The following is a 13209-nucleotide window of genomic DNA, read 5'->3' as shown; positions in this document are numbered from 1 at the left end:
GAGCAGGTTTTACAACATGAGAAATGGTGAGAAAGTGTGTTTAAATCAGTTGGTCAAAGTGCTGTCCGTTATTGTTTTGTAATAATGTTCTGCTCTTTATGGTGCGAGATATGATCGAATTGTTTTTACCAGTCTGATACTCTGTGGCTTGAAATGGAGCATGATAATTTAAGCCTCATGTCAAAACCGTGAGACGACTGCAACATGAAGATAAAGCCTGATTGGCTCATGTTGGGTTTTATGACAACACAGGCACATTAATACAAGATTATGCACCATGTAACTACACATACTAACACACACACATGCATAGAGAATCAAAATGCAAGGTCTTACAGCTGGAACTCATGTAATACAATTTATTTAATCCCTTGTTCTTGTTCCATGTTTTATATGTATGTATATACATACAGTACACACACACACACACACACACACACACACACACACACACACACACACACACCTGATCATAAGATTTGTAAAAGCTTTTTGAACATCCTATTCTACATTTAGTCCCCATTTGCTATTATAATAACGTCCACTCTTCTGGGAAGATGTTCCACTAGATTTTGTCTTGTGGCTGTGAAGAATGAGGAGGCCTGGGGTGCAGTCAGCATTCTATTTTATCCTAAAGGTGTTTGTGTTCAGTACGTTTAAGGTCGGAGCTCTATAGCAGACCATTCAAGAGCTTTTGCCTCACCCCATGTAAACCATATCTTAATGGAGCTGGCCTTATGCACAGATGTATTGTCATGCTGAAACAGGTTTGAGTCTCCCAGTTCAAATTATGGAATATTTAATGCTACCTCATCCTCTACAATTATGTACCTCCAATTACTCAACTCATTAGCCAGATACTCTATAGCAGTTGTCCCCAACCCCCGGGCCACGGACCAGCCCCGGTCAAAACAAACCCAAAAGTATACTAAAGTGAAATTGTATTGAATATTTGTCAGTATATTTCTTGATCCTTTAACTTGTTTTTCATTCCAGAATGTGCTAAAGGTAAATGAATATGCTTAAATGCCGTGTTTCCATTACATATGAATACACAAACTACATTTTGACAAAGCTAAAACTCCACAGTGTGTTCACACAGATCTGCACTGCACTTAACCTCTATCTTCCTTGCTCAATCTCCACTTCTTCTTCTCTCTCTTTCGCTCTCACACACACACACACACACACACACACACACACACACACACACACACACACACACACACACACACCTGATCATAAGATTTGTAAAAGCTTTTTGAACATCCTATTCTACATTTAGTCCCCATTTGCTATTATAATAACGTCCACTCTTCTGGGAAGATGTTCCACTAGATTTTGTCTTGTGGCTGTGAAGAATGAGGAGGCCTGGGGTGCAGTCAGCATTCTATTTTATCCTAAAGGTGTTTGTGTTCAGTACGTTTAAGGTCGGAGCTCTATAGCAGACCATTCAAGAGCTTTTGCCTCACCCCATGTAAACCATATCTTAATGGAGCTGGCCTTATGCACAGATGTATTGTCATGCTGAAACAGGTTTGAGTCTCCCAGTTCAAATTATGGAATATTTAATGCTACCTCATCCTCTACAATTATGTACCTCCAATTACTCAACTCATTAGCCAGATACTCTATAGCAGTTGTCCCCAACCCCCGGGCCACGGACCAGCCCCGGTCAAAACAAACCCAAAAGTATACTAAAGTGAAATTGTATTGAATATTTGTCAGTATATTTCTTGATCCTTTAACTTGTTTTTCATTCCAGAATGTGCTAAAGGTAAATGAATATGCTTAAATGCCGTGTTTCCATTACATATGAATACACAAACTACATTTTGACAAAGCTAAAACTCCACAGTGTGTTCACACAGATCTGCACTGCACTTAACCTCTATCTTCCTTGCTCAATCTCCACTTCTTCTTCTCTCTCTTTCGCTCTCACACACACACACACACACACACACACACACTCTACTCCTGTTTGTGGCTTTTTTTTTCACAGAGCTTTTGTGAAAGTGGCTTTGCACTCCTTCCCATCCACAAACATAATGCTAACGGTTCCAGACACAAAAACACACCCGTTGCTAAACACACACCAAATATTCAGTTTGGTTAGTTACCACAAATGAACAGGAAGTCATCAGCTGTGCAAAACTATCTCCAAGCTCACAAAGTAAACAAAACCTGTAAGGTCACAGTTAAGAGCAAGCGTCCTTGCTGTTAATCGATTGGTGGGCCGTACATTCTCACACACACCGCAGATGTTTTGAGCTTGTTTTTCAAGCTTTCTTGCTGACAAGTGTCACAAGTCCATGTGAACGTAGAATGTCATGACATGCTCTTTTATATTTTACAGTCTTTGACACATCTGAATATTGTGTAATTGCTTCATGAAGTGACAGAATGTGGTTATCTGATCGTATGCATGTCATGTCATGCTATTTTATATTTTACAGTCTTTGACACATCTGAATATAGTGTATTGCTTCACAGCTTTCATTCAGTTTTATCCCAAACGTATTATCAGATGTCTTTATCCCCATGTATGTATCTGCTTAATATCCTGCTATGTGCAAGAATTCTGTTGACACCCCTCCTAAAAAAAAACACACACAAAAAACCTCTATCACATAATGAACCTTAAAGGTGAATGGTGTTAGTTGGTCCCATACAGAAATCTGATATATGGCCATATATATATATATTACTTTTACTTACCATCTAATGCTTCTATTTATATGTAGGATACATATACTTTAATATATTGTGTAACAACATTCATGATACATTCAAGTACAAGATAATATGAGAGCTGTTGTACGTTACTATGTGAAAATAGTGTCACATAGATGTTACTTATGAGATTATTTAACATTGATACACTCCTAGAGAGTAATTTCAGAGGTCAGTCTTGTGCTTATCTCTGTATCTCTGCTGTTGGATGAAGATCTACCAAATGCATAAATGTAAATGTAGTGGAATTAATTTATTAAAGCTCTTCTTTGAATAGAAGCAAACAATTCAAATAAGATATATTTTAAATGCTATAACTATTAAAAAAAACCTTATTGGCAGCAAGTTGGGGCAGAATACTTCTTGCAATACTGACTTAGCAACAAGGAAGATTTGGATGAAATATGTGGAGATTTTACAAGATAAGATATTTTCTATAATTATAAATGATTTATACTTTTTCTGGCTATCTTGATTTAATAAATGTTTTCAAGTTTTGCTGTGACTGCAGCTATGGTTGAATGAACTATTTTTCTGTCTTCTATAAAAAAAAAGAAAAGAAAAAAATCAGTAATTAATTAATGAACTAAAATTCATGAATTAAGTAATTAATGTAATGTCATATATATATATATATATATATATATATATATATATATATATATATATATATATATTTACACTTACACTTATCTACATTTAAAAGGTTTGATTTCATGTTAAAAAAAATTGTGTACATGAAGTGAAACATGCATTTTAATGCTGAGTTGTAACTTCATTACGAAAAAATCTATTATTATCTAACTATTATCCAGTTTTGGTAGTGACATTATTCCAACATTTCTGATTCCAGTTTGGGACAATCACTCAAATGCAATGTTTCAAGGAAAATTGATTTTGCAAATGGATTACTATACCATGCAATAATATCATAATATTACTTTGAAAATGTGAAAATAATGATTAATGTTGCAATGTTACAGTTGTGTTACATTATGTTTAATGTTACTTGTTGGCACACAGGTTTTAAACAGCTGCTTTAATTTAAGTACTTGATTATGTCCTGCTGCTTGCTTTAATAAAAAAACTGTAAGCAATTGTAAACCAACACAATTACAATTACACCTGCTTTTGGAAGCAGTTGTAAACAAACAATAACGGTTAAAAAATTGCCATTTGTTTAATAGAATTTAAGAAATGCAAGGTTATATAAAGTAAGTAATATTAATTTATTGTAAAAGAGTACATTTATTTTTTATTTTAAAAAAAATATAGCAAATAACATTGCTATATAAAATCTGCCATTTTTTTATATTTTGAAATATATTTGGCAGATGTACAAGTATCTAACATATATTTTATATCTGTGAAATTCAAACATAAACATGTATGCAGTATATGTGATTTGCATATATTGCTATATATTAGATTTCCATATGTGGTGTTAAATACCACCAGATCTCAATATGGCCTTTGTTCTTTCATGTTTTTTTGGGTTGGATGATCATAGGAGATATGCATTAATCATTAGACAACATTTCATGAAAATATCATTAGAAATCACCAAAAACACAAAACAAAAACATATTTTTGCCCACCAGAGAATCCTGAATGAAGTTTGTTTGTGTAAGGAATAAAATTTGAAGTTATTCCAGAAAAATAAAGCAGAACTACATTTTGTAAACCACAGTGAATAATTTCTACTGTACACATTCACGCCCCCGTCATTCGTTTTTTTCCCCATCACACACCTAAAACGGATCTCATCATGCTCCTTAAGGAAACATAAAACTACAGCTTTACCTCTTTTTCATCTCATCACATCAAAAATTACACTCTTATTCGTGTTTATGTGGAGTGTCCTGTAATAGTTCCTGTAACCATAAAGTGTTCTATTGAAGAAAAAAAAAAAACACAACCCTATGATTTGGCTTTTAGAATGAGTCACCTTTTTTTTTTACAATTCGGAAGCTGAGAACTCAACAGCACTTATAATGCTGGCGTCCCACTTGGACATTCTCAATCCTGAAGCCTACTGAGCTTAAAGAGCGTATATGACCGCAAGCAGAGACGAAAAGAGACTGTAAGTAAGTGTGAGAAAAAAAAAACAAATGGCAAAGATAGACAAGTTCTGTGTGCAGATAAAGCAAGCTCTGAAGCTGTTGTTCGGAGATGGTGTGTGTGATAGGGGCCTCCAGAGATAGGTGTGTGGTTTCAGGGGGTTTGTTTGGCGTTCTCTTTCAGTATCTGAAACCTCTTCTGTAGAGCACCGTGCTCTGTGCTTTAAGCACCACTACACAACTTTTCCCTGTGCCGCCGGTGTAGTCAGGGGACGTACCGCATCGGCCGTGACTTGAAAAGCAAAAAAACGCAGTCAGTGCATTTTCTTTTTGTTGCCAGAAGCTGATGACAAAGCACACCAGAACAGAGCAGGTAAGCTTGTGCTTCACCCCCTTTCCCTCGTTGCCGTACTCACATTTTCGTCTTGGCGCAGCTAACCACAGCAAACGCCCACGGACGCACTCGAGAGCGCAAGCTTGTCACCCCGCACCCCGCTCACTTCACCACGTTCCCCTTCACCCTCCTTTTACTTTCTCCCCCACCCCCATACACAGCTTTTCCTACTCAGTTTCTTCAAGCTTCTTGAGAAGTTGATGTTTTTACTCATCATTACTATTACAGTTTGACGAAGGTGTAGAAGCCAATATTCCCCAACAACCCATGTGTGATTCTCATTTAATTCAACAGTTTAATTTTATTGAATAATTTGAATTGTTTCTAGTTCAATTATTGTGTGCAATAAACAGACAGACAGACAGACAGACAGACAGACAGACAGACAGACAGACAGACAGACAGACAGATAGATAGACAGATAGATAGATAGATAGATAGATAGATAGATAGATAGATAGATAGACAGACAGACAACTTTATCATTGCATAGTATAGGTACACAGCAATGAAATGCAGTGTAGCATCTACCAAAGTGGAATTGACCGAATTGTGCAAACGGCACATTTGTACAGCAAATAAATATAAAGGCTAAAATGATTATAGTGTATGCTATTGCTGTTTGCAGTACATTTTACCATAAGTTATGTATATTCCTACTTTTAACACTTCAAATGACTACTACTCTTAGGAAAGAATTGACTGTGGTTTACCATGGTTTTACGATGGTGTTTCCCAGTAATTGTAATACTACTCTGGTTTAACCATGGTTTGCTGTGGTTAACCAGAGTACTTAAAGGCAAGCATGACTCTGCCATGGTTTTGCTATGGTACATTTTACAAGAATCATAATAATTCTGTGGTGGTATAACCTTAAAATACTTCATGATAAAACATGATGCTACTCTGGTTTTACTCATACTTTACAGTAACCATGACATTACTGTGGTTTTCACTGTGATGTTATACAGTAGCTATGGCACTACTGTGGCTTCCACTGTGATGTTATATAGTAGCTATGGCACTACTGTGGCTTCCACTGTGATGGTATATAGTAGCTATGGCACTACTGTGGTTTTCACTGTGATGTTATATAGTAGCTATGGCACTACTGTGGTTTTCACTGTGATGTTATATAGTAGTTTTGGCACTACAGTAGGTTTCACTGTGATTGTTATAGTAGCTATGACACTAAAACTTTCTTTCGGCTTCTCCCATTAGCGGTCCCACAGTGGATCATCCGCATGTTTGATTTGGCACGTTTTTACACTGGATGCCCTTCCTAACGCAACCCTCCCCTTTTATCTGGGTTTGGGACCGGCAATAAGAGTGGCACTCGGGCCACAGTAGTGAGAGCTGCATCCTAACCACTAGACCACCAGGGGACCTTAGTAGCTATGACACTACTGTGTGTTTTTTATTGTGATTGTTAAAGTAGCTATGACACTACTGTGTTGTTTTTTTTGGTGATTTGTATAGTAGCTTTGGCACTACTTTGTTTTTTATTGTGATTTGCATGGTACCTATGATACTACTGTGGTTTTTATTGTGAATTTTATGGCAGCAATTGCACTGCTGTGGTTTTCATGGTGATTTTTATAGTAGTTATGATACTACATTGGTTTCCATTGTGATTTTTTATAGACGCTATAGCACTACTGTGGTTTTACTTGTGATTTTTACAGTTGCTATGACAATACTGTGGTTTTAAATGTTTTTTTTTTATTTTATTACTATACTCATTTTCAGTAACCTTGATTGCCATGTGTTTTTATGCGGTACTATGGTTATTATTTATGGTAACCATAAATTACCCTGGTTTTACTGTGGTACTTTTTTGTTAGCTATGATACTCTATTTGGGCTAATTGTGGTATTTCATGGTGAGTGAGACACTACTGTGGTTTTATTATTGCATTTCAGGGAAACCATGGCACTATCATATTTTACTATGGTTCATTATGGTAAACATGGAAGTGCCATTACTAGAAAAGAGGAAGCATTTACTTGTCAAATATAAAATTCTTTGCTTTGCATATGCCAGCTTGCTAGATATGATAATGGTGGCCCTGCAGAGAAGCAGAGAAGGTTAAGGATTTTGCTCAAGAGCCCAAAACAGAAGAATGCTGGTGCTCGGGCTTGAATCTTCTTTGATCAGTAACCCAAATCCTTACCTGTTTTGCCAATGATGCCCCCTAAACATATAATATAATACTATAACACTACTATATATTTGCTATGGAAACTAATAGTAACCATGGTACTTTCTATAATCATGATGCTTCTATGGTTTAGCTACTGAATAGTAGCTTACAGTAACCGATGTACAACTGTACTGAACCAATGTACCAGTGTACTGTAGTTTTATTGTGGTGTGGTGTACACTACCATTGTTTTACTATGGCACTTTTTTTTATTATTTATGATAATCCTAAAGCTGCATACCACATAATATTCTGGATGCTGCCATGATTTTACCATTGTACATTGTCATTCTACTATAGATATATTCTGGATTTTTATTATTAATATTAATTCAATAATGGTTTTAGTATGGGACTCAATTAGAAGTATTACACTAGAATGGTTTTACTATAGCACTTTATATGACATTACCATGGTTTAACTTCATGGTACCACTTCATGGTAACTTTCCCCCTTGTAAACAGTCCACTCTGGGTTTACGTCTTTACTTTGTCCCTACAATCCTCCCTGTAATGACAAGCTCAACCCCTCACAGAAACACACTCCCACTGTTTTACTATTGAACATTACACTACTCATGTAATAACTATTTCATTATAGTATGCCATGATTACCATTACACTATCAAGGTTTCACTACTATATACAGTGGGGCAAAAAAGTATTTAGTCAGCCACCAATTGTGCAAGTTCTCCCACTTAAAAAGATGAGAGAGGCCTGTAATTTTTATTATAGGTACACTTCAACTATGAGAGACAAAATGATAAAGAAAATCCAGAAAATCACATTGATTTTTAAATAATTTTATTGCAAATTATGTTGGAAAATAAGTATTTGGTCACCTACAAAAAAGCAAGATTTCTGGCTCTCACAGACCTGTAACTTCTTCTTTAAGAGGCTCCTCTGGCCTCCACTTGTTACCTGTATTAATGGCACCTGTTTGAACTCGTTATCAGTGTAAAAGACACCTGTCCACAACCTCAAACAGTCAGACTCCAAACTCCGCTATGGCCAAGACCAAAGAGCTGTCAAAGGACACCAGAAACAAAATTGTAGACCTGCACCAGGCTGGGAAGACTTTGCAATAGGTAAGCAGCTTGGTGTTAAGAAATCAACTGTGGGAGCAATTATTAGAAAATGGAGGACATACAACTGACAATCTGATAATCTCCCTCGATCTGGGGTTTCACGCAAGATCTTACCCCGTGGGGTCAAAATGATCACAATAACGGTGAGCAAAAATCCCAGAAACACACGGGGGGACCCAGTGAATGACCTGCAGAGAGCTGGGACCAAAGTAACAACGGCTACCATCAGTAACACACTACGCCATCAGGGACTCAAATCCTGCAGTGCCAGATGTGTCCCCCTGCTTAAGCCAGTACCTGTCTGGGCCCGTCTGAAGTTTGCTTGAGAGCATTTGGATGATCCAGAAGAGGATTGGGAGAATGTCATATGGTCAGATGAAACCAAAATATAACTTTTTGGTAAAAACTCAACTTGTCGTGTTCGGAGGAGAAAGAATGCTGAGTTGCATCCAAAGAACACCATACCTACTGTGAAGCATGGGGGTGGAAGCATAATGCTTTGGGGCTGTTTTTCTGCAAATAGACCAGGAAGACTGATACCTGTAAAGGAAAGAATGAATGCTGCCATGTATCGTGAGATTTTGAGTGATTTTTTAGCTTTAAAAACATCAGAGCTTAATTTTCACAGTTCTTTAAGTGTTTTAGTGGTTTAGTGGTTAGGATGCGGCGCTCTCACCACTGCGGCATGGGTTTGATCCCCGGTCAGGGAACCAACCCCAGCCATTAAGGTTGCACAAGCCTTAGTGCCGGTCCCGAACCCGGATAAATGGGGAGGGTTGCGTTAGGAAGGGCATCCAGCGTAAAAATGTGCCAAATCAAACATGCGGATGGTCTGCTGTGGCGACCCCTAATGGGAGAAGCTGAAAGAAAGTTTTAGTGCAAGGACATGAGAAATATATAAAATTATCCTGTACTGCCACATCGTCTCTTAGAAACATACATGATTTTCCCCAGTGTGTGCTGTTAAACTGTTTCTAAAAATGTAGGAAATTGGGTTAGTCTGTTTTACATTTAGTTAATTTTTTTATATTTTTAGATACGTTGACCCAAAATGGGTTTACATTCAGTGGTTAAATGGTACAATTCCCGTAATATGGCAGACAAAATGGTTATGAAGGTAGTTACCCAATGTTTTATAAAATAAAATAAAAGAATATCAGAAAACAGTAATGGCTCACAAATTGTAGAGAACACAAATTGCTAGCTTTCTTTTCTGCATCAAGCCATTTTCAGTACAATACTTTATGGGAATATAACTACTAAATAACAACTAAACAACTAAATTAGCAATTCTGTGCTAAAAATACCATGGAAAGTCTATATCAACACATATGTACTGTTAAAACTACATTATCAAATATTTTCACATTTTTACTAGCAAATTTTCAATTTGAGGGTAAGATTATTTGTTAGCGTGCTAAGTGGGGGGCATGGTCCTTTAGAGGATGTAAACAAATTTACACGTGTGTATGTGTGTGTGTGTGTGTGTGACAGGACAGAGCTGAACCAAAGCAAACAAACAGAAAGCTGCAGATTCTCTGTTCAAGCCCATGTAGTTTTTCTATTATTTCCTGTGAAGGTGCAGGGACAAATATAAACATTCACCAAATATCTCAGTCTGAGTCTGCAGTGTCCTTTGTCTGACTAATGCCACACTGTTGCTGAAACCCTGGAGGAAACAGCTCAGAGAACATACTGCACAGTTAAGTCCAGTTATTTCACTCGATCTAGTTGCTTTGGCTTCAGCAGAGGTGGGAAGAGTAATACAATATTCTACTTAATTAAAAGAACTGTTACTTCAATTAAATTTTACTCAAGTACAAGTAAAGTTCCCGGCCTAAAAATCTACTCAAGTAAAAGTAAAAAGTAGTCAAAAGTAGTAGTGCTCTCTTTAAACTTTCACTTGAGTATAAGTACAAAAGTATTTGCCTTCAAATGTACTTTATTATCGAAGGTACTATGATATTTTTATGTATATAATGTTCCTATTATTTCTGTCACAAGACTTTGCTTAATCAACCCAGATTATGTGAAAAGATTTTGTTACTCTTAGCACACTAATCTATTAATAGAATGATTGTTAATAAGTCAAACATTGATTGATATCTATTCAAATGATCGTAAACCCCAAATTCTTCTTTTTAACTACTTCAGAAAATGTTCACAAATGTTGAACTGATGCTGAACTGTATGTTGGTGATGAGAAAATACCATCAAGCACTGATTAAAACTAATTTAAAACAGAACGCTCGCTCGACACTGATTGGCGGCTTGCTGCGTGCGATATTTGTAAATATAGTGAAGTTAAAGTAAAGTCTCTCCAAATAAAAAAATACTTCAGTAAAGTACAGATACATAAAAAAGCTACTTAAGTACAGTAATGAATTACATTTACTTCCTTTCTGTCCACCACTGGAAGGAACAGTGGTGAACTTGGGACAGGGTCACGAGCGGTCAAGGCTCATTGATGCACGTTGATGCACCACACTTCCAATGCAGACTTCATTCTACTTACAAAACTTCCATTTACCAGATGCTGAGCTGAAATGAAATGAATCCATTGAATAGCAGACAGAAAGCTAAGTAGTGTATAAAGATTACTCATACCTACTCTTTACAAATGTTAATATGTAAAACGTATTGATCAGAATAAGAGATAAAACATGCAGCAAAAACACTTGACTATATCTACACACTCAGGTAAAAAGTAGTCATTTAATTATGTATGTAACACCCCCTTTTTTTCTCTTTATATTATATACGTTACTTATTTTTATTGTAACTATATATATATTTTTTCTCTTTAAAGTTTAAAAATGAATAAAGACAGTGTTGGAAAAAAAATGTTAACAGCGGGGGGTGGGGTAGGGGATTCTAGCGTAGTTCAAAAAGGGCGAGAGGGTATAAATCTCAAACTAGTTGATTTTAATTGAAGGAACACCTACGAATTAAGACTTGAGTCTAATGTAAGTTATGCACTTTCACAGCATCAACATTTTTTTATAATATCATACTGGCAGAAACTGCTATCTTCTGTCAGCATGATGTGTGGCTAGCTGAGAGAAGATTGGGGACTGTGCATTAAGTCGCTCCTAAATAAGTTCCCTGAGTGCCAGCTAGACTACATGGCTGTAAGGAAGGAAGTGCTTGATTGGGCAGGCTTATCACCAGAAGAACTTGAGGTACTGTATGTTTTCATTAAATTGAATGGAAATTCACTCCATTTGCAAATTCCAAAAGTACTGTTTATATGTATCCTATTAATTGCAATCCATTTAAATCTAAAATATACACCGACCAGGAATAACATGTTAACATGATAACATTATGACTGGGAAGGGAATAACACTGATTATCTCTTCATCATGGCACCTGTTAACGGGTGTAATGTATTAGGCAGCAAGTGAACATTTTGTCCTCAATGTTGACATGTTAGAGGCAGGAAAAATGAGAAAGCGTAAGGATTGAGTGAGTTTGACAAGTGCCATATTGTGACGGCTAGATGACTGAGTCAGAGCATCTCCAAAACTGCAGCTCTTGTGGGGTGTTTCCTGGTCTGCAGTGTCAGTATCTATCAAAAGTGGTCTAAGGAAGGAACCAGTGGTGGACGAAGTACACAAATCATGTAGTTGAGTGAAAGTAGAGATATAGTAAGTAAAATATGACTACAGTAAAAGTGCTTCCTTTAAACTTTCACTTGAGTATGAGTACAAAAGTATTTGCCTTGAAATGTACTTAATTATCCAAAGTACTATTGTTTTTTATTAATAAAATGTTCCTATTATTTCTGCCACAAGACTCAGTGTCTGCAACAACCCAGTTTATGTGAAAATACTCTGTTTCTCTTAGTACACTAATCTATTAATAGGATGATTATTTAAAGGTCAAACACTGATTGATATCTATTAAAATTAACGTGAGCCCAAATCCTTTTTTTAACTACTTCAGAAACCTGATGCTGAACTGTATGTTGGTGATGAGAAGATACCACCAAACACCAATTAAAACAAGTTTGAAACAGAGCACGCGCTCGACACTGATCGGCGGCTTGCTGCGTGCTTGATCATATTCATTTTATTCGCTCCTAAATAAAAAGGAACGACTGATTTTGCAAAATATAGCTGAGTAAAAAGTACAATATTTGTCTTTGAATTATAGTGAAGTTAAAGTAAAGTCTCCCCAAATAAAAATACTTCACTAAAGTACAGATACATGAAAAAGCTACTTAAGTACAGTAATGAATTACATTTACTTCCTTTCTGTCCACCACTGGAAGGAACAGTGGTGAACTTGCGACAGGGTCACGAGCGGTCAAGGCTCATTGATGCACGTTGATGCACCACACTTCAATGCAGACTTCATTCTACTTACAAAACTTCCATTTACCAGATGTTGAGCTGAAATGAAATGAATCCATTGAATAGCAGACAGAAAGCTAAGTAGTGTATAAAGATCACTCATACCTACTCTTTACAAATGTTAATATGTAAAACGTATTGATCAGAATAAGAGATAAATCATGCAGCAAAAACACGTGACTATATCTACACACTCAGGGACACCACCAGGCCCCCTTTATGAGAAAGATCTCATACATTACAGAGAGATTTTAGCATAAGATGACTGGGGGAGGAAAACATTTTCAAATCTAATTATTTGGAAGATTTCCGGTGACTCAGTAGTTAAAGGCTCTGGGTTGATCATGAGAAGATTAGGGTTTTAAGTCCATCA

Source organism: Silurus meridionalis, chromosome 15 (assembly GCF_014805685.1).
Source record: "Silurus meridionalis isolate SWU-2019-XX chromosome 15, ASM1480568v1, whole genome shotgun sequence".
Lineage (NCBI taxonomy): Eukaryota > Metazoa > Chordata > Actinopteri > Siluriformes > Siluridae > Silurus > Silurus meridionalis.
Note: the sequence above shows the minus strand (reverse complement) of the source record.